This window comes from Cephus cinctus, unplaced genomic scaffold, assembly GCF_000341935.2.
Source record: "Cephus cinctus unplaced genomic scaffold, Ccin1 Ccin1_scaffold0642, whole genome shotgun sequence".
Classification (NCBI taxonomy): Eukaryota; Metazoa; Arthropoda; class Insecta; order Hymenoptera; family Cephidae; genus Cephus; species Cephus cinctus.
This window is the reverse complement of record NW_014333281.1, coordinates 6,902-31,599: the sequence shown is the minus strand read 5'-3', so window position 1 is coordinate 31,599 and position 24,698 is coordinate 6,902. Positions and strand designations below refer to the sequence as shown.

The 24,698-nt window shown below is 34.4% G+C and overlaps 1 long non-coding RNA gene across 1 annotated transcript in view; it reads right to left on the bottom strand.

The window, feature by feature from the left end:
- The window catches only part of LOC112494590, a 7,520-nt gene extending 3,428 nt beyond the window's left edge, over positions 1–4,092 (bottom strand). Inside the window, exon 1 of the long non-coding RNA XR_003060174.1 lies at positions 3,971–4,092. This is a non-coding gene — a long non-coding RNA (uncharacterized LOC112494590). The remainder of the gene's footprint in view (positions 1–3,970) is intronic.
- Positions 4,093–24,698: the final 20,606 nt, after the last annotated feature.

Below are 24,698 nucleotides of genomic sequence, written 5' to 3'. Positions count from 1 at the left end.
GGGGGGGGGGGGGATATCTAAAGTGTTTCTTGGACATTGTTTTCTTTGGTGCATTAGAACGATATTAAAGTTGGACAAATTTTTTATATAAAAATGAAACTTAGTGGTAGATGGTTTCCCGCTGAACTTCAGCAAATTTGTAAGAGCTTTATCTCAGTTACTTTCTAACAGCATCAGAAATGTTTCTGAATGCTTTTGGACATATTTCGTGTAAGCAATATTGATGCACATCGTTGTATATACAGGGTAGTCGTTTAACTTGACACAAACGAATATCTCGGAAAGGAAGCATTTTACGAAATAAATGTTCGAACAAATTTCGTTTGGTTTCAAGGGGGAAAAAATGCTGTGCCGTTATTTTTTATTCGCAGCGGTTTTCAAGGCTTTTCCAAGGTCAACATTGTTTTTTTAAATGGGAATCTATATATTTTATTGCAGAATGTTATGCTATACAGGGTGTTCCGAAACTACCTGACCCGGTGGTTATGGCGGTGTTCGGGAAGCTTCACTGATCACGAAAATGATCTTCTTTTTGTCCGGAAGGTCATAGTTTTTAAATGGGAGCAGGTCAAAGTTGACCAATCAGAGGGAGGCGTCAAGAAAAACGTAAGTACCTATGAACTCTGAGTTTTCTTCCCTCGCTTTTGTTTCTCGGTGGCTTCGGGCAGGATGACGTCAGCACATGCCTATTGGAAACAAGAAACAAGAAACAAGCCACCGAGAAACAAAAGTGAGGGAAGAAAACTCAGAGTTCGTAGATGCCTACGTTTCTCTTGACGCCTCGTTCTGATTGGTCAACTTTGATCTGCTTCCATTTAAAAACTAAGAACTTTCGGACAAAAGGAAGGTCATTTTCGTGATCAGTGAAGTCTACCGAACACCGCTATACCCACCGGGTCAGGTAGTTTCGGAACACCCTGTATCAAAAACCAATTAACGTTTATCTGAAACATTTTTTAATAGGACCAGAATTTTCAATGTTATTTCAACATCAAGCGTTGACCCCGGGATTAATAAGTATAGCGATTTTGTAGATACGAAAATCGGAAGAGAAGAAAAAAACTTAATTAATGTTTTTTTCTTGCGTAAATAACCTATTTATTATTAATATTGCCAAATAATATTATAATAAATGTTTGAAATGGTCTCCTTCAACATCAATGCATTTTCGAACTCTCTTGAGCTAGCAAAAAGCCTTTGTTCGAACATTTTTTTCGTAAAATCCTTCTTTTCTGAGATATTCTTTTGTGCCAAGTTAAACGACTCACTCTGTAAACATTTGTTTAAACACTAATGCTTGATAAATGATAATAATTTAACATTAGAGTTACGAGATCCGTAGAATTTCGCGGATTTCGTACTTCATAAGTAAAATTACAGAAATTATTACTATTATTTCTTTTAAATTTTTGCTGACTTTTATTAATGTTACCCATTACCCGTTATCGAGAAATGTCCGTAAACCTTATTGTTAAATAATGATCACGAAAATTTTAAGAAATGTCTAATATCAGTTATCAAAAATCTTTGGTATCTGTAATTAGAGAATTTCTATGTAGCGGGTACATGATTATCAAAAATTTACTGAATCATTGAAATCATAACCTTCAAATCCACGACTTCGTTGGGATATTTATCATGGCCAAAAAAAACCACACTCTGCGAAATCGTAAAATATACGATAAACACCAAAAAAATGTGATATGCAATTAGTATTATATTCGCGACGCAATTACCATTTATAGCAATTTCTCGATGTTGCTAAATTTCAAATTTTCTCATATTGCAGAATTGCTCAATATCTTTCACATAAGCGTTTCAATAATGTATTGCGCGCACTATAGTATAGCGATATTTACATAAGAATTGCACTGTCGGCACACCGCAAGTTATAGGAATTATAAGAAGTATACTCACTACGACACCTATAGGAAATAGCAATGGAAACGTCCACTTACGACTGCTACGCAGATTCTATGCATCCATGCTTGTTTTTCTACCGCGAACATACTGCTTACCTTGCACAAGTCTGTCAGTGGTTTTTTTTTTAAATATTGCAGTTGAAGTCAGCAACTTCTCTGCTAATTTTCTACGACTTGTACTTGCTGGGTAGATATTAGTTTATTTTACGTATTCGAATGAATCGTCAATACTTTCTTTCGAAGTTTGAGGGACAGATTGATATGAAAGAAAATTGATCTATAGAACGCGAATAAAATGTTTAATAAATTTTTCTTGTATATCCTGGAACCGATCGCAGGAGTCGTAGCGTCTCACTGCGATCCTGACCAATTAATGCGGAAACGAGAGATCGAAAAACAACGGGTAGAATAACAACGTATGATTGCCTCACCCTTGCAGGTCTCCTTCTGTCTTAGGAGGGGTATGTCATGCGAAAAAGCTTCTTGAACCTTCTAGAATCTTCTGAATTTTCGATGATTCTTGTCCGTGCTAAATCGTACAATATCGTTTTCAGAGTCGGCAGCCCTCTCTAATTTTTTGTAGCAATCCCCTTACCCTCGTCCTCGGAAAAGCTTCTAAAACCTTCGATAATTTCCTGTTTCCTCTATTTAATGCAGATTCCGGACAGCACCCGTATTTCGGAAGCCCCTTGGACTTTGAGTTCGATTCAAGGAATTTTGCTTTTGTCAGCGCTTCGATTCCAGGAAATTTGCAAGCCTTTATTAGAATTTGATCTTCAGAATATAAAAAATTCCAGATATTGTTTGTTTAATATTCTTCAGAATTTGAATTAGTCAATAGCCTCCAGTAACCTTTATGCGGAAACTCCTTTGACCTTGAGGTCGAATCCAGGAATTGCAAGGGTTATTGTCGGTTTCCGCCGCATCAATATGCTCAAGAGAAAAGCTGATTCTAAAAATCTACAATGATTTCTCGGAATTCGTCCTTAAAAGTTTCACAAAAACTTCAGGAATTGAGTTAAAGCGACAGCGAAATCTCCACTTGCTAATCCTAAAAAAAAAGAGTTCCCTGCACAAAAGGGCGAGATGCACTGTGAATTTGTCATTAATCAAGAGATCACATTCGACTTATGCGAAATATTCAGAAACAACGTGAATTGAAAGGTTAGAATAGATTTGTTCGAAAGAATGTCGAAATTAATTTTAAAAATTAAAGAAATCGTGTGTGCTGAAAATATTGTATTCCTTTTGAATAAAATACAGCAATATTTTATTTTAATTTACAGCCTACACATATGAAATGTGGCACTTTGAGAAAAAAATAGTCTCAGGTAAACGTAGGAGATAGCCGCATTTTCCAGACATAAAATTCCGTATCTGGACTCAAAATCATCGTACGGGTTACTTTGACAGGTGTGACCACGAAGAGTTAAGGAAGATAAATGGTATGATTAACGATATGTTCTTCAGAAATAGTTATTATATGAATGTACAACAACAACATTAAAATGTTTAATACATAATATAGATTTCATCGCATATACATATATACAGGGTGTTCCGAAATTACTTGACGAACGGGGTATGGCGGTGTTCGGGAGGCAACACTGATCACGAAAATGACCTTCTTTTTCTCTGGAAGGTCATAGTTTTTAAATGGGAGCAGATCAAAGGTGATCAATCAGAGGGAGGCGTCAAGAAAACCGTAGGTACCTACGAACTCTGAGTTTTCTTCCCTCGCTTTTGTTTCTCGGTGGCTTCGGGAGGCATGACGTCACCCGAAGACATGCCTATTGGAAACAAGAAACAAGAAACAAGTCACCGAGAAACAAAAGCGAGGGAAGAAAACTCAGAGTTCGTAGGTGCCTAGCTTTGATTGGTCAACTTTGACCTGCTCCTATTTAAAAACTATGACCTTCAGGAAAAAAGGAAGGTCTTTTTCGTGATCAGTGGTGTCTCCCAAACACCGCCAATCCCGTTGGTCAGATAATTTCGGAACACCCTGTATATACATTGCGAAATTTCTTGTTGAATGAGGAGCGACTTACCGATATCTTCTGTGAATTTAGCATGTCGCTCGTGTCTAAATTGGACATCATTAAACTAAATTCTGTGTATATTGATCTGTCTTCTTCAAATTGATTGCTTAATATTATTCAATTGAATTTGGAGGTCTTCATGCTCTAGAAATAGAATCACAGTCATGAAATATTTGGTTAACACAAATTTATTATTATCCAGTCATTGAAAGGTTCCATTGCGTTTCATTTTAATTTAGGCTGATTCAATCAATTTTTCTGTTAGTTGACAGTTTATCTTTACACTTTTACAGAGCCAGTAACACCAATATGAAACTTAAATGTACGTGTCATTTTATCAGGATAGATCTTGGTTATACTTAATTCACAAAATGACATTTAAATTTCATATTATCAAAACAAAGATGAATTTCAAATTATTTATTATGTTCTAGACAATAAATTACCGTTAGATTGATCTTATATATATTTATTTATTTATTTACTTATTTTTCATAAGTGGGACAAACAACTTGTATTCTATCATCGCGCAATAGTTCATATATCTGATAAGTAAGAAGATACAAAATCAAATTGCGTACCAAAGCGATCTAAACTTGGAAGTGGATATTAATATTGTCGAGCTTTGTGTGCACACATTATCGAGTTTCATGAATTTTTAATAATCGATATTATTGTAATACTTTATTTCATTAAAAGAAAGGGAACGTGATAAAATATTTTCGAAATATATTCCAAGGTGTGCCGCAACGAAATCATGTAGCAAGGTAAAGAAACATTGAAACAATAACAATAAAACCAATGACGCAGATACGATAAACATCGCTGAAACGTCATATGTAATCAATTGTAGATTTTTTGCAGAGCGTCTATGTATGGAAAGTAACGTCACTTTGTCGTTTCGCAACAACGTAAGTCGAGTTATTTTTGCTTCCTCATGGAGGAAGCTATGTGACGGTGGAAAATTTTATTTTCGAGATTTTCATGTTACTATGTTCATGTTACAATGGTTGGTTGGTATTGCATTTGGGTCGAATCCATCAAGAAGTTTTGATTTTATAATATTTTGAATTTTTCGAAAAATCAAATTTATCAATATAACTCCCGTCAACTTTAATCGATTGAGCTCCAACTTTCCAAAAGTATAGAACATCGTTCAGCCGTAATATGTGTTAAATTTGGCAGAGATAAGCAAAACGGATCGGATTCTACATATATTCAAGTTTTTTAATTTTTAAGTCCCTATATGAGGGAGTCAAGGATTTAAATTTTTCAATTTGCTTCCTCTGAATCATAGGCAGTGAATGGAGATTCATCTATGAGGAAACCAAAGATTTAAAAAAAATGAAAATGCTTCCTCATGTAGGGACTTCGTACACTATACCTACGATTCGGAGGAAGCAAATTGCAAGTTTCAACTTTCGGCTTGTTTTACATGTTCTAAATGTATACACCAACAATAATTGTTATATCATAAGATGTGCAATAGGAGATTTTATCTAGTACCAGTTTAGGAATTTATTAGTTTTGTGGTAACATTGATTTGGAATATTCCAGAATGTATCGACAGTTCTATACATTTTATTATATAACTGGTCTCTAGTGTGAATCGAACTCTGAACTTTAGTTTGATTGAACGATTAATGAATTAAGGAAATAAACATAACAGAAGCACTGCGTAACATCCCTAACTTTTCGTTACATAATGTAAGATGATAACTCTTCAATATATTCCAATAGACCAATCAATTTTAAAATACTTTCCTCGAGTTATGTTAGATCAAGGTTATTTTTTATATATATAATTTAGTATCTATTGTATGACAAACTGATGTGACCAACCTGCTGTTAATCGAGGTATGTTTCGATTTTTTCCCGTTTCATTTTCAAAGTGGAAATACGAATGGGAAATATCTCGTACTTTATTCAGATTCAATACTATATATCTATATATATAATGTATGGAATGATGGTGTTTAGTCCATACATGTATGTATTGTAACGAAAACAAAAAAGATATTGATAGAAATATACTCTAAGGTACGACAAGATCTTTCGCTTACAATTGACTCGATACTCTTTCCGAATTTCCCAGGACTACGCAGTACGAAACAAACTATACTTAGTGAAATGCCGGATGGGCACCAGACGCATCGTTCCGTCACGATACCTAAAGGAACTACCCGGAAAATATGAAAAGAGGTCCGACTAGCAGGAACTAACAAAAAGATATGGTAGAGAGGCTGGGTCAACGCTGATGTTAAAGAAAGGAGAGATAGAGGAAAAGATAGTGAGAAGAAATCAGATTGAGAAGCCATGAAATTCAGTAACAGAAACCATAACACATTGGTCAATTTATTCTGGGACTTCGAATATAATAAAATTAACAATGTAACAATTTCGAGAAACAACATAAATGTCACGCGAGACAAGGTCCTCTATGGGACACGTTAACAATATTCGGGATAGAATAGATAATTACTACAAAATCTACACAAGATTCGAGAGAACGCGAAAACAGAAAATATATAACGTAAATTAACAAAAAGACAATACGTGAACTCACGAGACACGTGGAACACGGATTGGTTCAACAATTCTCCAGGGTCAACGAGGCATTAGTCTACCCTCAATAATACATTTCGAAAATACAGAATCTAATAACTGAAGGCACGGAATCTTTTCCTGTCTGGCAAAGCGCGAACATCTCCTAGGCCAAAACTGGAGGAATAAACGAAACAGATCTATACATGCCAATGCACGGAAGCCAAGATAGAAAAGATTTCGCCCTTTAGACAAAAGTGCTTACCTAAGCGTTACAAGTCGATACTAGGTGCGGGACAGTTACTTTAGCGAGACCGGCTAAGACGGCTAACGAAGAACGAATGTCGGCACGCTCTCGAGATCGCTACCGGCACGGTCATAGACTATAAAATAGTGCCCTTTTCGGCCAATCATCGTCGAAGAAGAATTACTCACTAGGATTGCTAAGCACAATTATGGAAGTATGCCACTGGACTCAAAATATAAACTATACGAATTTACTTTAAAAGCGATATATCACCAATAACCCTTCACGAGAAGGACGCGATAAACTCGATAAATAATTGCCGGAGCCTCTTCGTGATCGCCGCTATACGATACACGGGAGGTCGGTTAAAACTTAAAAAAGCATATCCCGATAGCAGTCTAAACCGGCGGTATGACGTCACGTCTAATCGGTTGACCCGGGATCTTCGAAACTGTCACTAGCTTGCTGCAGTAGCTTCAGGTTGTCCAGGTTGCTCTGGTGATGATCTTCGTCCGGACCAGGTCGGAACGGCTAGGTGGCGGTGTTCACGAAATCTCACGCCGGGGTAGCTCCTGCTCCCCATCCTCTTCAATACCGTTGATACTCCCCCTTAGGAACATTGGTACCGGCCGTAACGAGAAGAACGAATTGGTTCATAGCATTATCTTCCTCGATGCCGCCCCCCTACTCAATTCGGGAATCGTCGGTGGCAGAGTAGAGGCGTCTATTGATTTTGGATCATCCTCCACTATCCCAGCTGTAGCCTCGTCGTGATACTTCTCCAGCGACGTGAATATGTTGGATGTTGTGGCCGAATTCATAACGCATGGTTTAACAAAAGAAATTAACCTAATGTCCGATATTTGCAATACTTGTGACCCTGGAGTTCTTGGCCGGTAATTTGCGTAACGCGAACTTAAGAGACGGCAATACATCCCGCATGATAAACACGACAGTCAATTTATTCTAGACTCGTGACGTGAAATAACGTCATAGTATATACAGGGTGTCCCAAAATTACCTGACCAACGGGGTATGGCGGTGTTCGGGAGGCACCACTGATCACGAAAATGACCTTCCTTTTGTCCGGAAGGTCATAGTTTTTAAATAGGAGCAGGTCAAAGTTGACCAATCAAAGCTAGGCATCAAGAGAAATGTAGGCACCTACGAACTCTGAGTTTTCTTCCCTGACTTTTGTTTCTCGGTGGGTTCGGGCAGGATGACGTCAGCCGAAGACATGCCTACTGGAAACAAGAAACAAGTTACCGAGAAACAAAAGCGAGGGAAGAAAACTCAGAGTTCATAGGTGCCTACGTTTCTCTTGACGCCTCGTTCTGATTGGTCAACTTTGACCTGCTCCCATTTAAAAACTATGACCTTCCGGACAAAAGAAAGGTCATTTTCGTGACCAGTGGTGCCTCCCAAACACCGCCATACCCCGTTGGTTAGGTAATTTTGGGATACCCTGTATACATCATTACCCCAATAGTAGTTCAACAATTTCGTGCTCCGATAATACTATAAATCATGTTCCCTTCAAAGCGGAATAGAAATGATAAGCTGAGATAAATTGTGTTTATATTTACTTTTCAATTATTAGTATTGTATCGTAATAACGCATAATGGAATTGAATTATCAATCGATTGTAAATAAAACCCGCAGTGCTTTTTTTCTGAACTAACCCTTATTTATAATAATTGATGTAATCACTCCAATCATTATTTTAATAATGAAATAATTTGCTGTTTAGTTTTTAATGTTTTCCTCGTATCAATCGAAAAGTTAAAATTATTCTGGGCATGTTATACAAAAACATGTTGCACGTGTTGTGAAATACTAGTTCGGCCTTCAACTGATTATTTAACAAAATAATATAAATAGTATGAATTAACAATGTTCAACATTACAACCCAAGAGTTAGTTTTGTTAGATTCATTTTTAAATCAATGCACGTCATACTTGGTAATTATTTTTATGGATATAGCCACCTGTTACATCCCAGCCAACGTATACCGTCCGGAAGTTGTCTTTTAGGGATCATAAAGATGACTTTAGGATTTATGTGCTATTTAGGACCTAAGTCTTTTCCGAGTATCCATTACTTTTATAATTATTTGTTATGTTTTAATGTAGTGTTTTGAACGTGTAATATGTTTAAAAATAGTGCAATAATAAAAATAAAAACGTGTAGAGTACATATATAATTTACGTGAAGATTGTGAAATACGTCAGGTGACTTTTTCATGGAATTGTATGATCATGATTATTTGAGGTTACTCATTGCAAATAAAACTACGTCTCTAGAATTAATCCGAATATTTGCTTAATAAGAATTTCACAGAATGATTTATCTGTGCTAAAGTACAAAGAATGAACGTTGAATGTTTCCTAGACGAGGATCGTATATGAAATGACTGTTAGCAATCTAAGAACATGCTAATATTCTCGATTACAAGTTATTGCATAACAATATTCGCAGTAGTTTTCACTTTCATGCAAAAGAGTGCAGGAGGATGACGACGTAAATTACGGAAAACATTCCTCTTCTCTAGTTTTACCAGCGAAGCTGCTTTGCTACCCAGTTAATATCGATCATAACTTTTCCACGGTTACATAATTTAATTTAAATAACATACACCTTAATTTCTATGTTTGGATTAAATTATTAAATTATCATTAAATTTGGAAAGAATCCATTTTACAAAAGAATATCTATTAATATATGTCTTATAAATATCATGCATCATATCAGGAACGGTTATTGATGAAATTTTAAATAAATTTACTAGTAATGTATGATAGGTTCACGTTATGTATGGGACAGATGAGAAAAATGAAACTGCGCTTGACTAAAACTTCGACCTAATTGCTTGAAATAAGATTAGACCCGTATTGAGAAGCAGTTAATGCTGATAATGCACATTTCAGTACATCTCAGCCTATCCTGTCATACTGAATTGATATTGCATTGTTGCATTTTGGTTTGTAATCTCGATCTGAGACTGCCCCGTATATTAGGGCATCAGGCTTAACCCTAGCATTTCACGTGGGGTACAATTTTGCAAATAATTGATATGCCATGCTTTACATAGTTGTTTCTACGATATACTATTTAGAAATGACAACAATTTTGAAATAGCTTTTTTGATAAACATCATAGTGAGACTTATGTTGGTCGTTTAAACTTATATACCGTGGAGTCTGTGTATAAGGATATTCAAGGGACAAGAAAATGACGTACTAAATTGACGACGTGATAAGCAAAATGGAAATATGCAAGGATGTATTTATATTCTAACCAAACCTAAGGGAGCAAGTAGGATGCAATATGCGGTCGATCGTTACAAGCGAAGTCGTAATAATCGGACTCCACTGTCCTAACTATAATAGCTAATCAAAAACATGATTAGAAGCAGTTTTGGAGGCAAGAGTAACGTGGGGTTTTTAAATACCCCATGTGGACCTCTTTGAAACGCCCAGACAAGTGACCCGGTTAAAGTTAAGCCAACACTCGAGTTAGCGACATATGTATCATTGCTTACGTGTGAGGTTTTATGTCTAGAAAGTCATGTGGAGAAATCTCGATTATTCGACCTGCCGGGATAGAGGATGAAACTTTATCTTTTAAAAGCGAAAAATGTGAAAAAGTTTGAAAAATCCTTAAAATAAAATAACGATAGTTGATTTATCTAAAAAAACTAAAAATTGAAATTCTAACCTCATCGCTGATTTGCAAGCAAAAAAGAAATTTATTTATCTTCAAGAATGAAATTCTGAATCCCATATCGATGTCAGAGACTCGTATTGATTGTTCTCGATAACGTGTGAAAACGACAATCAAAGTTTAATTTTCATGATTACTTTTTCCTATTCTGGTCGTTATCAATATTACGAGCAGGCACGTACGTTGGCACGAGTTCAGCCTTTGGCCGGATGTTAACACATTTTAGGTCGGAACTGCGCTAACGCCAGTCTAAACAAAGCGTACTTTTACTCTATCGGCTGACAACGTCTTAACATGCCGATAATGGCACAGCATCGGGCTTATACCGGCAAAGAGTTCCGGACTAAGACTGAAGCCCTGGCATCTAATATTGGCCTAAATTTTGCGAAGTTGTAAAACCCCACCTGGTGTATGATGCGCCAAGAGTTTTATTGTTTTCCATTTGTCAGTCTAATATATTTTGCGTAAGAAGCACATGTGATGTAATTCAATATGAATCAAATTTATTATTATAATATTTAATTTATCCTCAATATTAATAGAATACGTGAATAGCTTATATATAATTAACAATGTAATTTGCGTGCGTACGCGTGGACGTCTGCGCAAATGACTGTGATGAAAGTTCTATGTAAAACAAAAATTTAGATTGAAATTTGTAAAAAACAAAATCAATTTTTAAATGTTGATCACATATGTATATAAATATCAATCACTACCTATTGCTTCAAAAATCGCACATGCGCGATATTCATTCTTATTGGGAAGACGAGTTCGAAAAAGCGACCACGTGGTGATACACAATATTGCCTTATTTATAATTACCCTGTTGGAACCTACAAACTTTTATATTATTCTTTGTTTTACTTTTTATTCTTATTTATGTATAGGGCTGAGGAAAAATAATGATGAAAGATGATGAAAGATGATGATGAAAGAATGAAAATTAGGTTGGCGAAGCGTTTCATGTTTGAGTTCTATAATTATAAAAAATTTATAATCCTTAATTAACAACGAGAAAAGAAAAGCCATCGTTATTTTAATATTTAAGGTAATTATAAGGGTGAAGAGAGAAATAAAAGGAATGCCGAGAAATGATTTGATGACGCGTCTGTATGTATGTATGTATGTACATATAAGCAATGACTGGTTGAGTTGCGTCATGATTCAGAAGCTAAAGAAGTATAACGTAGATTCTACTGCGTGACGATTTACAAGTGGGTTGCTCACTACGTCCATGAAACCAGTTATAACCGGTATTGAAACTGAACGCGGCTGCAGATCTTTCGACTGGCTTTTGCGGTTTGGGCCATTATACACATCTATGTGTGTGGAGCGTCTGTGTTGCGACGTAGGCCATCGATCCGCTTCTATCTAGTTTTGCGCTACGCTTAGGTCACGCTTCGGCAACTCTTGCATTTCATGCCTTCATACATATATACAGGTAATCTCTAATTAAACTTTATCCATTATTCTTCTTATCATTTCATATTAAGTATATATGTATTAGTATATAAGTATATAAGTATATATGTATTTCGAATCATTTGGATTATTTTTTTCACAATAAATGAATATATAATTAGATCTGTTCTTTTCTTATGATTTCTTATAATCGTTAATAATCCATTAACTATCGATAACAATTAGTGTTTTACATTAACTTGAGAATTTTCTTACTCGCAGTCATTCGTAGTACTTGTTCAGAATCTCTTGGAACACATTCCACATACATATCTTAAAGTATGCTTTGGGTATTACGCATGTTCTAAAGTATCTTCTGGAAACCTTATTGAATAACGTATTAGTTTAATGAATTCTTACTTCTTAGTTGACTGTCTCAATATATAGTGTGAATTATTAGCGCAAGTTCGAGAAAATTCTACACGTTTGTTAGGACTTAACTAAGAAAGTTTTAATTATACATAAAAATGTTGCTACTAAGTTTGTGGTGTCTCGTTACAATTAAAATCTCTTTGAAACTCCACTTAAACGTATTTCTGCGTCATATAATTCTTGGTATGAAAAGAACTTGATTTATTTATTACTTGTTCGGTTTTCTGTTTATAATAGAAGTTATATTTGTATTTTGTACGTATTTTTGATGTACTTGAACAATGTATATATATGCAATTCGATAGAACGAGTCGCAAATTGAGTTTCGAGCTGGTTGACGTACGAACTTCAGTTGTATGACTCTGAAACAAGAAATAAATGCACCGTTATATTGTATATGAGTGTAGTCATCGTCCCTACCTAGATCATAGCAATGAGTTACATATTTGATTGTAATTCGAAAAAATATCACCGCTATCCTACCTACAAAATACGACTTCATTTTTTTTTAATTTCATCTTTTTTATATTTCTCAATTATTATTGTTCATTGACTAAGGAACGATAACTCCGTTAATATAGAACATAACGGTGCATTTATTTTGTGTTTCAGCGCCCTACAAGTCGAACTTTGACGTCAACCACCTCACAATAAAAATTTCGACTCGTTCCAGGTGATTGCATTTATATGTATGATCATATTATACAGTAGAGGAGACTAAGGCTAGTTGTAACTTGTTTTAGAAAGTTCTAAATATATGACAATCGATTTTAATTTTAATTAGTACAGATGACGTAGAAACTATTCAAGATTATTACATTATAGATTAAAGTGTTTTATGCGACATTAATTTATAATTTTCTTTTTAATTTAATCAGATGCGTTGTTACTTTTAATGCTCGGAACAAAATACTTGTGATTTTGAGAAGCCACTTGCACATACATCAATTCCGCCAAACGACAGGCGTGCAACTGTTGGTGGAACTTGAGATAAATTTATGATCAATTCAAATTAAATTTTCCTACATATTTGTATAATAAATATTACAGCTGTCGCTCGTCGTGTACAATTCAACTTCAATTAGAGAAGAATTTTTAAGAGGATTTTCCATCGACCGTGGCTAGTAATTTTTAACGATCAACTAAGCCCTTGAATTGGTTAATTACAAATTTTTATTAAGTTGTCGGAAACTCGACCAATGATATGGGAATTAAGCATTATATTGTTCCCCATTCCATATCGGGCCCCTTGTTTTAACAGGATCACATCTCACGGAAGTAGCTTTAACAGATTAATCATTAGACAATCATTACTAAATTACAGCTTGCTATCATGCAATCCAACGCGCAATAAAGTCTTCCGTTGGCCTTCGAATATATTCTTCATGTTCAATTTTATTTCGCTGAGTTATTTCGATTCGTTTTCGGACAATTTCTATGAGTTATGTAATGAATACTTAACACGATAAGCTTAATGTTGTATTCTATAACTGTTACTATACATCTATATTATTCTAGAGTATTTGATGTGCTCTATGAAAACATTGATCAATTACCGTGTTTGCAATGAGTGTAGATGGTATTTCAAGGTCGATTATATGTAGAGTTTTTATATTTTTGTACAAAATATTTTTAACGTTTTCAAGATTTTAAGCTAATACAAATTCGTAACTCTTTAGCGAGAAAACGTATTATCATTTCTGAACAATGTTAATCTATTGTAGACCTTGGCATGATCTTAGTAAGTACAGTTCATTGCATTTAAATTAGTTATTATTTGATCTCTCATAAACGCTCTTTTTCTTATCAGGTCTAGGTGCCTGAGTTGCGCGATACATATGGCTCGGTCCTAATGTAGTGACTGTAATCATAATTCTTGATCAATAATTCATTACATTTTTATAAATTATTGATCGAGTCAAACTAAATTTGTCAATTACTGTCGGCTAGCAATTGATGAAGGATTTTGACACTTTGGTTGTATTCAAATGAAGGATATTCCCACTTCCTGTTTATCTGTGTCTCAGAACGAAATGCGTTTTCAACGGTAACTGATGTTGTTTCTTATGTTGGTCGGTGCAAAGTGTAAAGCGTGCAATTTTTATGCGTGGGTTACTCGCATTTCAAAGAATTGCTTGCGAGGACAAATTGACACAGATCCATTTTAATCTATAATATGCACGCAGAAAAATGTCAACAATAAATTATAGCAGACATTACAGAAACTCTGTCAAGATTTTCCTTAGCAATTGTAATTCTTACTACTTCGTGTATCTCACTAGGGTTGTTGCCATTTCTATTAACATTTGTTTTCATTCAAATATTAACTATTTCCCTAGTAATTGCAACTATACCTTTTTCACGGTATACTCTATACAAACACTTTTATGGTTTTTTCAAAGTTTATCGCAGAACTATGTGCCTAAGTAGATTTTTTAAGTTTTAATCATATAAAAGTAGATTGATGTTTTAACACTAGGTTTACGGGACGCGTCATTTTGAGGAACAAGGAAAATTACATAAATCGTTTACATTTCTCTCCTACTCTTATGCTGAATTTAATAAATGTAATGTTGTATGTACAACGTTAAATATTCTAAGTTAATAGTGTACAATTATGTTACATTAGAGTAAAAGAAGTTGTTTTTTTAAAGAAAGTTTGCGGTTTCGTTCACGCGTCAATTCAACGCGTATTCATAGAGATAGATACATAAGAAATGTTCGTAAATCTAGTTTTAAATAGAATGAACCTTTATGGGACTAGAAAATATGGATATGCACTGGTTATTTCGGGCTAATACTAAGGAAACTGCAGATCATGATAATTTTCGAGAGCGGATTTCCACAAATTATACAGCTGATTTTTAAAGTCGTTTTTATAATCCTTTCTCAAGCGGTTTAGTAAAAAATTATACGATTTGTAGAAAATACTTCGAGATTGCATCTAAATTTTTTATACTTTTTCAATAGTCCAATGTGTTTCTCTTTTAAATAGTTGCAAAATTAATTCTGTGAAGTGGGAAGTAAAAATTCGAGTTATTGATTTATTTTACTTATTTTTAGGTATAACCGCATGAACTGTATGGAAGTGTCTCATACATTTGATGTTGCCAAGTTTCCAAAAATATGATTGAACCGGTTAAAGTTTAATTTTATAGCAAAAATTAAGGTCTAGTTGTAGACAATCGTTATATTTGTAGATACTTAATATTCTCGGGTTTAAAATAATGCAGGATTGAAATTCATTTATTTCGTACAGATGGAGACACGTTCTCGTGTTTCACAGTTTATGCTTTTACATTTATTGATTAATCTGGCAGATACATTGAATTAAAGTCTCATATATTTAATCCGAGATAAGATGGTATTTCCATTTTTAATAATAAAATTGTACAATTCCAATAATATTTAATTGGGTGTATGGCCACTTCACCGTTGGATACTTAGCCGTCTGCCATTTTACCGTCTGCCGTTTCACCGCGAGCGACATTCCAACGTTCGTTTCACCGTCTGCTGCTGCATCGTCGGCGACACTTGAACGTCGACGACGCTTCAACGTAAAGGATGAAGGTTTTGATAGTTGAAGTTAGATTATGTTAGTGCATAGGTTTTTTTTTCTCAATGACACAGTAAAGCACGCTGGATCTTTATACAAGGGTATTAGGACACATCCCCATAACGCAGTCACTCGTAAGATATTAGCACGTGCTAGCTTCCTGTCTGATACACTCCCCCGTCTAAGATACTTTCCCGTATAATACATTTTTCAATTTTACTGATTCTTAAAAAATTTGTAATAAATTGTAATGTCTATATTATTATTGATCACGATGGTGTTTTAGTTATGAAAGAATTGCCTATCGCAATAATTGTGTAATGTTGTGATGGGTTCAAAATGACTAGTTAGGTCACAGAACCCAAATGTCTGCTGTCACGTGTGGATAGTTCAAAGTCAGTTGGGGTAGTTCAGGAGGGCTTTTCGTAGGTTTTGCGGCGACGAAGTTCTTGTTGGAGGGACCGAGGACGAAACCCCCAGATAGAGGTGGGGGAACAAAGCCCTCTACCGAGAGAAAGTCTATTGTGAAAGGCATTTTAAGAATTTTAAAATGTCTGTTTTATTTGTTTAACAGTAATGAAAAATCAACTTGGGAAAGTTGATAGATTTTGCTATGGTCGAGTAGTAGGTGTGATTCGCTCTGTTTTAGTGATAGATAGATGACATTAAAGTCTTGAAATAGGAGTTTGGTACAGATGTACTTCAGATTACTGATTGTGAATGTAAGTGACGAAATGTCGCGGACGATGAAACACGACAGACGGTGAAATATCTTGGACTGTAAAACAGAGGACGATAAACTAGCAGGCAACCAAGTACAGTATAGTGAAGTAACAGATGGTTAACTGTCCATAAACCAATAGAAAATACACGATAGACTGGTACTTATCTGTGCGATATAGTGCAGCCTCGCGTAAGTTAACTACTTGGGAACGAGGTACTTCACATAAGTTGACCTTCCCCGCCATCCCCACTCCTTTCCTGATCGGTGTCGATTTACGGTGACATCGGCAGTGCGTATGTGTTCATTCTACCGCTAGGCAAGGGAAACCGTCAAAGGAGAAGTCAACTTACACGAATGAATCGACTTACATCAGGTCAAGTTATGCGAGACTCCACTATACATGAAAATATTTATTATTATAATATAATAGTGTATATATGAAAAAGATGTATACATACAGTAACGTCCAATTGATGGGCAACACTTGAATTCTTGTACATTTCTGTGAAAGTATCACAGATTTCGAAAAACCAAACACATATTTTTTAGTAAATTTGCTTCCCATTCGAATGGTAAAGGTTTTATCCCGATCGGATAAAAAATGGCCGAATGGCAGGGGTTGGAGTAAAAAAGTGCATTTTGGGACTTTTTGAAAAGTACGAGAACTAGTAGTTCCGGAAGGAAATTTATATTTCTAATTATGGCACGAGAGAGAGCATCCTTCGGCATTAAAAAAAACACTCCCATTGAACCCCTGAAGTGAAAACATAACCTCTGTAGGATCACTCTAGGGAGAGTTACACCCTCTTGAAGTGAAAAAACTTAAAGGGCCATAACTTCCGAATGCGCCGGCCAATCTGGTCCAGTTTCTGCGTGATATCATCTTTAACGATACTGCAAATGGTCACAAAATTATTGTTCTTGGAGATGATCCCGTAACGGAGATCTCGAGATTTCGCAAACGCACTCGAAGCTTTTCCGCCATTTTTCATTAGGAATGCGATGAAATAGAAGTTTCATATTTATCCACGTTGTAGCTGAGATTTCAACGATTAAAACGTGCTTTTAAACATCCAAAAATGAATTTGGTAAGGGGTTAAATTATCCGTTTGAAAAAACGCCTAAATTTTGCGAGTTCCGCTCGAGGCGCTCGGAGGACTACTAGCCTACCACTCGCGCCAAGCAATTGTCTCCCGAGCGCCTCGAGCGAAACTTGCAAAATTTAGGCGTTTTTTCAAACGGGTAATTTAACCCCTTAGTAAACTCATTTTTGGATGTTTAAAAGCGCGTTTTAATCGATGAAATCTCAGCTACAACGTGGATAAATAAGAAACTTCTATTTCATCGCATTCCTAATAAAAAATGGCGGAAAAGCTTCGAGTGCGTTTGCGAAATCTCGAGATCTCCGTTACGGGATCATCTCCAAGAACAATAATTTTGTGACCATTTGCAGTATCGTTAAAGATGATATCACGCAGAAACTGGACCAGATTGGCCGGCGCATTCGGAAGTTATGGCCCTTTAAGTTTTTTCACTTCAAGAGGGTGTAACTCTCCCTAGAGTGATCCTACAGAGGTTCAATGGGGGTGTTTCTTAAATATCGAAGGATGCTCTCTCTCGTGCCATAATTAGAAATATGAATTTCCTTCCGTAACTACTAGTTCTCGAACTTTTCAAAAAGTCCCGAAATGCACTTTTTCATTCCAACCCCTGCCATTCGGCCATTTTGTATCCGATCGGGATAAAACGTTTACCGTTCGAACGGGAAGGAAATTTCCTAAAAAATATGTCTCTGGTTTCTCGAAATCTGTCATACTTTCACAGAAATGTACAAAAATTCAAGTGTTGCAGTTCAATTGGACGTTACTGTATATTGTTTTTTCCAAATGGAGCTTATGTTACTGTTGGTAAAATATGGAAAGACTACAAGAAAATGGTTAAAAGCAGCTTTAACCAAAACTCAGTATAAATAATAGTTTGACAGACAAATGATTTTATTGTATATATAGGATTTTGCAGGATGAACGCAGAATGTATTGTAAAGTTTTCCTGTCCAGTTGATGTCGATAGAGGACATTTCTGGACCACTATAGTTGTTATCATTTTTGACTATTTTAATACATCCTATACGGGATACATTTATTTCAGATTATTACAATAATTTTAAAGTTCACATAGTAACGTTAAATAGATGGTTAATTCTATATGAAAAAAATCTTTCGAAAAAAAAGGAGTTTCATAGATTGAGGAGGAACGTATGAGTGAGTATAGCGAGTGACTACGAAGGGAACCTGACTGATGACCGCATTGGCATATGAGAGAGTTTGATTGCTACCAATTGATCCCTTGATATACTCGTTTCGCGTTCTAATTTTATACATGCTGATGGTTTGACCCACCACTTAAACTTGCTTTCCTTAACCAGGCGTCTACAGTTAATATTGGTTGGCATATGGACAGTGCCCGAAAATATTAGATTCGCAAATCGATTTGCTAAATCCATCTAATGTATAGGATATGGTTTCCTCAATAGGACTATTGCCATTTTATATTTAAGAAATCATGTTTAAATATCGCAAAAAGTCGATTTGCCATTATTACTTATATGTATATAATGTCCTTTTTTGACTGTCGAATAAAACTGCCATGTGTTTCTGTAATTCGAGAATTTATTGGTCTATATAATCTCTATGCTCTTATACACTAATGGACTAAATTATTTACATAAACTAATATTACCTGTAATTCGAGAAACGACATTTACAGCCTATATTCACCCACTATTTCTATTACTTAATATGAATTCACAGATAACTCTTGATATTCGGACTGTCTCTATACTACACGTTTTCACGTGTTCTTAGCCTCTATCCTAGTTCCTCTGTCATTCTCACGCGCATGTGCCCTTGACTACTAGGTTGCTACGACTGGTTATTCTTGAGCGGCAGAATTCAAATTAAGTGTAGTAAGAGTAAATATAGTTATTAACATATTTCTTTACATCTCCCCCCTTTGAGAAGGGAAAACAGTGAAGACACACTAGTTTTCCTGAATAACATTCCGGACCGGTACAAGCTTTGTAATGTGGAAGAGTGACTCTGACTTCTTTCGATCCGTATGTATTTTGTAAACTGAGTTTGAGATTTTTTCTACAATTTTGTATGGTCCAATTTTCAGTTCATCCAATTTTGTTCTATTTAACCGATGGCTGTTTTCAACGTACACTAGGTCCCCAACATTGAATTCATGATATCTTTTATTCTTATCGAATTGTTTTTTATTATATTCATGTGATTTTTTTTGTATTTTCTAAGGCAAGTTTTCTATCTTTATATAAATCATTTTATGTTTTTTCTTGTTTTAACTCATTTGGTAGAATTGTACTATTTTTACCTTTTAATAACTATCTAGGAGAGAATCCTGCTACTGTATGTTCCGTCTCATTGTATTTTTCTATGCACTCATGCGCTATCGTTGTCCACGCAGTTTTCCCTTTTCTCTCGTTTATTTTACATCTAATTTTATTTACAAGTGTTTGATTAAGTCTCTCGTTAAGGCCGTTTGAAAATGATGCATTTACTGCTGTGAAGGTCAAGATTATATCCTCTACATTTAAAAAGTCTTTGAATTCCTTTGAATTTAATCCTGGATATTGGTCTGACAATATCATATTTATTTTATTATGTGACATTACTTTTTGTTTAAATTTTATGAAATCACTCGAATTCTGAGTTTTTGACGTCAAAATGGTTGCATATCTAGTGAAGTGATCAACAAGCAAGTGTAGATATTTTTTGGTTGATCGTGAACCCCCAAATCCTCCAATCGTATGTATGGAAACTATTTCATAAGGGTAAGTCGCAGGGCCTAGTTGAGGCATCGAGCCGATTTTATACTTTCCTTTTGATTTATTTTTTATGCAGACTTCGCAGTTTTCGCACATTTTTTTTTATATTTTGCTTTAATTTTTTTGCTGTATAGAATGGTCGTATCTTACTTTCCATTTGTTTTATTCCTAGATGACAATAAAATAGGTGTACTTTTTTTATAAGTTCTCTACTGAAGTTTTCTGAGAGTACGATTTTCTCCTTTTCTCTTTTTTTTTATAGTATGTATTGTTCCTGTGTATTAACTTATCTTTATCATTTTGAATATCTTTATTGTTTTCTTGATCATTCTGTATATCTTCTAATTTTATGAAATTAACGGTTTTTAAAATTTCAAATTCATTTTCATCTGATTCTAATACTGGGTTTCTACTTAAGCAGTCTGCTTCTAGATTGTCTTTTCCTGGGGTGTATTTTATTTCAAATTCGTACTGTGATAGATAATGCATTAAGTCGCCTAGTTCTTCATCTGTCCTAGATTTAATATACATATTCTCTAAGGGTTTGTAGTCCGAGAAAACCGTGAATGATCTCCCTATGAGCCAGTGCTGCCAGTATGTTATTGCCTCCTTTATTGCTAAACATTCTATGTAAATGGCTTTCTTTCGTTTTTGGTATTCATTTAATTTTTTTGAAAAATATGCTACTGGTTTATCTTCTTGGTTTGATTGTGTTTGTTTTAGTACACCTGCAAGCTTGTGTCCGTGTAAATGTGTATTGGTAAATGTGGATCAAAAATGGTTGAAACTGGTTGAGAGCAGAGTAGTGCTTTCATGCTTTCAAATGCTTTTTGACATTGTTCAGACCATATAAAATTTGGTCCTTTTCTTAGTAAGTTATGTAACGGATCTAGGGTAGTCGAAACATTTGGTATATATTTGCCATAGAAGTTCACTTTTCCCAAGAATTGTCGAACATTTTTTCTTGTTTTCGGAGTCGAAAAATGTTTTATTGAAGCTAAGTTATCATTAATTGGACTAATTGCATTGTTCCTTATTTCGTGACCTAAATATCTATAAAATATATAAGTAAATTTTGAGAGTTTTAACCTAAATCCTTCCTTCAAAATTGCTTCTAGTAATCGTGATAAATGATCTATATGTTCTTGGAAAGTTTTCGAGAAAATCAGAATATCATCTATGTAATTTACGCTAAAGTCTGCGAGTTTGTGCTTTCTTATTATATTGCTTAGAAAAATGCTATATTGCTCTGAAAAATTGCTGGTGATGTTTTTAGGCCGAAGGGTAAACAGGTCCATTGGAAATGTCCTTCTTGCGTTACAAATGCAGTGTTTTGTCTATCTTCAACTCTTAAGGGAATTGACCAGAAAGCTGAATTTATATCCAAAGTTGAGAAAAATGTACAATCCCTTGTTTTAACTATCAGATCTTCAATTAGTGGAAAAGGTTGCGACTGAGGAATCGTGATTTTATTTAACTCTCGGAAATCTATGCATAATCTTGCTTTTTTCCCTTCATCTTTCTTATAGGCTAATGTCACTGGAGCAGCGAATGGGCTGTAAGATTCTTCAATTAAACTTTTTTCTAACAATTTCGTTATTTGTTGTTCTATTTCTTTTTTGTCTGCCATGGTGCATCTGTACGGTCTTTTGTAACAGTATTTATCAATTGATAAATCAATTCGAGCTTCATAATCTTTTACAGTGCCTATGTCGTATTTATCTTTAGCGAAGATCGATTTATATTCGTCGATTAATTTATCGATTTCAGATTGTTGTTGCCTTTCCAAGTGGTTTATTGCTACGTTAAAATTCGTCGTATCTATATGTTTATTTTATTTTATTTTATTAAAGTTTATCATATATTCCTTATTTGTATTTTGTGTATTATGTTTTTTTTTTCAGATGTATTGTTAGGAATAACCTGAATTTTTGATGTAATTTCCAGATTTTCATCTTGTCTTAGTTGAAATTTTTTTATACAGTCTAATCCGATTAAAAAATCGTGTTCGAAATTCTCTTTATCTATCATGAAAACATCGATTTCTTTTTCAATCTTAAAAATTTTAGTAGTTAGAGTAACCATACCATTTGCTTTTCTCACACCATTAATCGTTTTTAACTTTGCGTTTTGTATATTATTAAATTTTTCTCCTTTCAAGTTAAACAGTTTTGAATTAATTAAGGAGACGTTTGAACCCGAATCGTAAACGCCATAAATTTGTAAAGTATTATTTAACATTACTTTGATTTTGATTAATGGTGGCACTATGAGTTTTTTGGATCTTTGGTATTCAATTCTACTTCCAATCCCGAGTTATTACATGCCTTATCTGTTCCTTTTTTTGTTGTTCATCATCTTTGTTCCTAAACCAGCATAGGGCTTCTGGATGGTAATGATTACCTTTATTTTTTTTCTTACAAATTGTACATGGTTTATGATTATCATTTCTCCCTTTACTTTTATTCTCAAAATTAACTTATCCAGTATTATAACTAATTCATGCTATTGAAGAAACTAACTTTCTTGTGGATCCCCAGTTATATATTATAATTGCATAAATGCACAATAGACACATTTGTAGTATTAAATCCTGTGGTTATTATTCCTGCGTTTATTGCATATATGATTGATAAAAATAAAAAATGACTGTTACTTAATCTATTACTTTTTCAAATTTTAATCTGATAGGTTATTCTTTTCAGAATATAAACTATATATTTTTATATCTGAGAAACATTAGGTCGGTCTTTGAGTAAAGAGTGATTTCCTGACAGATCAAAAATAATGAAGATTCTTGCAAGGTATTGTATACAATTTTGTTACAAAGTAACTTACGCATGTACGTGGTCTTGTACTGAATATATTATATATAATAATATATTGTTTTTCTATTATTAATATAAATTTCAATAATATTATAGAAATCTACGTCTGATTTATTGTTGATTGTATCCTTTGCGATGTACCAGAATAGCCTATTTTACTCAATATGCTTATTAAATTTAAATAAATTTAAAGGAATTAACCCTCTTGTGGTTCTATTTTATAGTACTTCAATACTACTTATCCTTAGGTAAGTCGGGGTAACGTTCAAAGGGAATAAGATTGATGTTATTTGATTTTTAGAAAGCATTCTACGTAATTTTAATATTTAACATTAGTTTGGCTTTGCTATCTTCCTATTCAACATTGTTTAGTTTCATTGTTAATTAGAAATTGTTACCAAAGAAAGTTTGTCTTTTCTTTTTCTCTTTTTCACTTTTCTCCTTCTCAAATGTAGCTTTCTTAGTCTCAGTTTCATCTCTTACATTTGTTTCAATCTTTTCTTTGTTCATCTTTATTCTTACGTGACAGGACGGTAATGCTCGAGTTACGTTAAAAAGATTGATGACCACTGTGAAGTAGCAGACGATGAGAGGGGAAATCTATATTTATACTGCATATTCATTTTGCAACTGGTTAACATACTGACGACTAATTATATTTTAAATTACTATAGTAAAAAATCGGAAACTTGTTTCCTAATTTATTTCGTAAATTGATTTGAAATGTGATTTGACAAAAATTGATATTGAAAGAAGACTAGTTTGGAGCAGTTGCCTGTGATGGAAAATCGTCTGATTATCACAGATAAGTAATGAAGGTGCTGAATGTCTTAAAAACAATGTAGAATAAAAATAAAAATTTTGTTTTGTTGCATAATAAATACATTTATGAGAATTATATCCGTGTTTTATTTTGACTATGTCCACAAACTTTTTTATTGCAAGGCTTTGACAAGAATTTCAATTTCTATGACTTTTGAACTAGACAGCTACATTACTACGGCACATAGAAGGTGTTCCATTTTAAAATACGCATTAAGTTTTTAGCCAACTTAATAGTTCAATTAAAACATGTGTCCTACAAAAGTTGCATGGTTCCGAGGGGGTCACACGAAGAAATTATTTCCTGTGGACCAGCATTATAAGTGGTGATGCTGTGGAGGATGGACCAGTTTTTTAAAATGGAATCATACATTTCTTTTTACCAAAAAATTCTTTGTTAAAAAATGTACAACTTTCTCAGGAAATCTTTTTTGATAAAGTCAACAGTTAATGAGATAGTCAACTACAACACGATGATTATAAAATTTTATAATCATTGTGTTGTAGCTGACTGGTGATTGAATTATTTAGTTACTAAATTAAATTCTACAAGACACGAGGAGATAAAGTCTTCCGCGCCCCATGTGTGTGTGTGTAGGGGGGGGGGG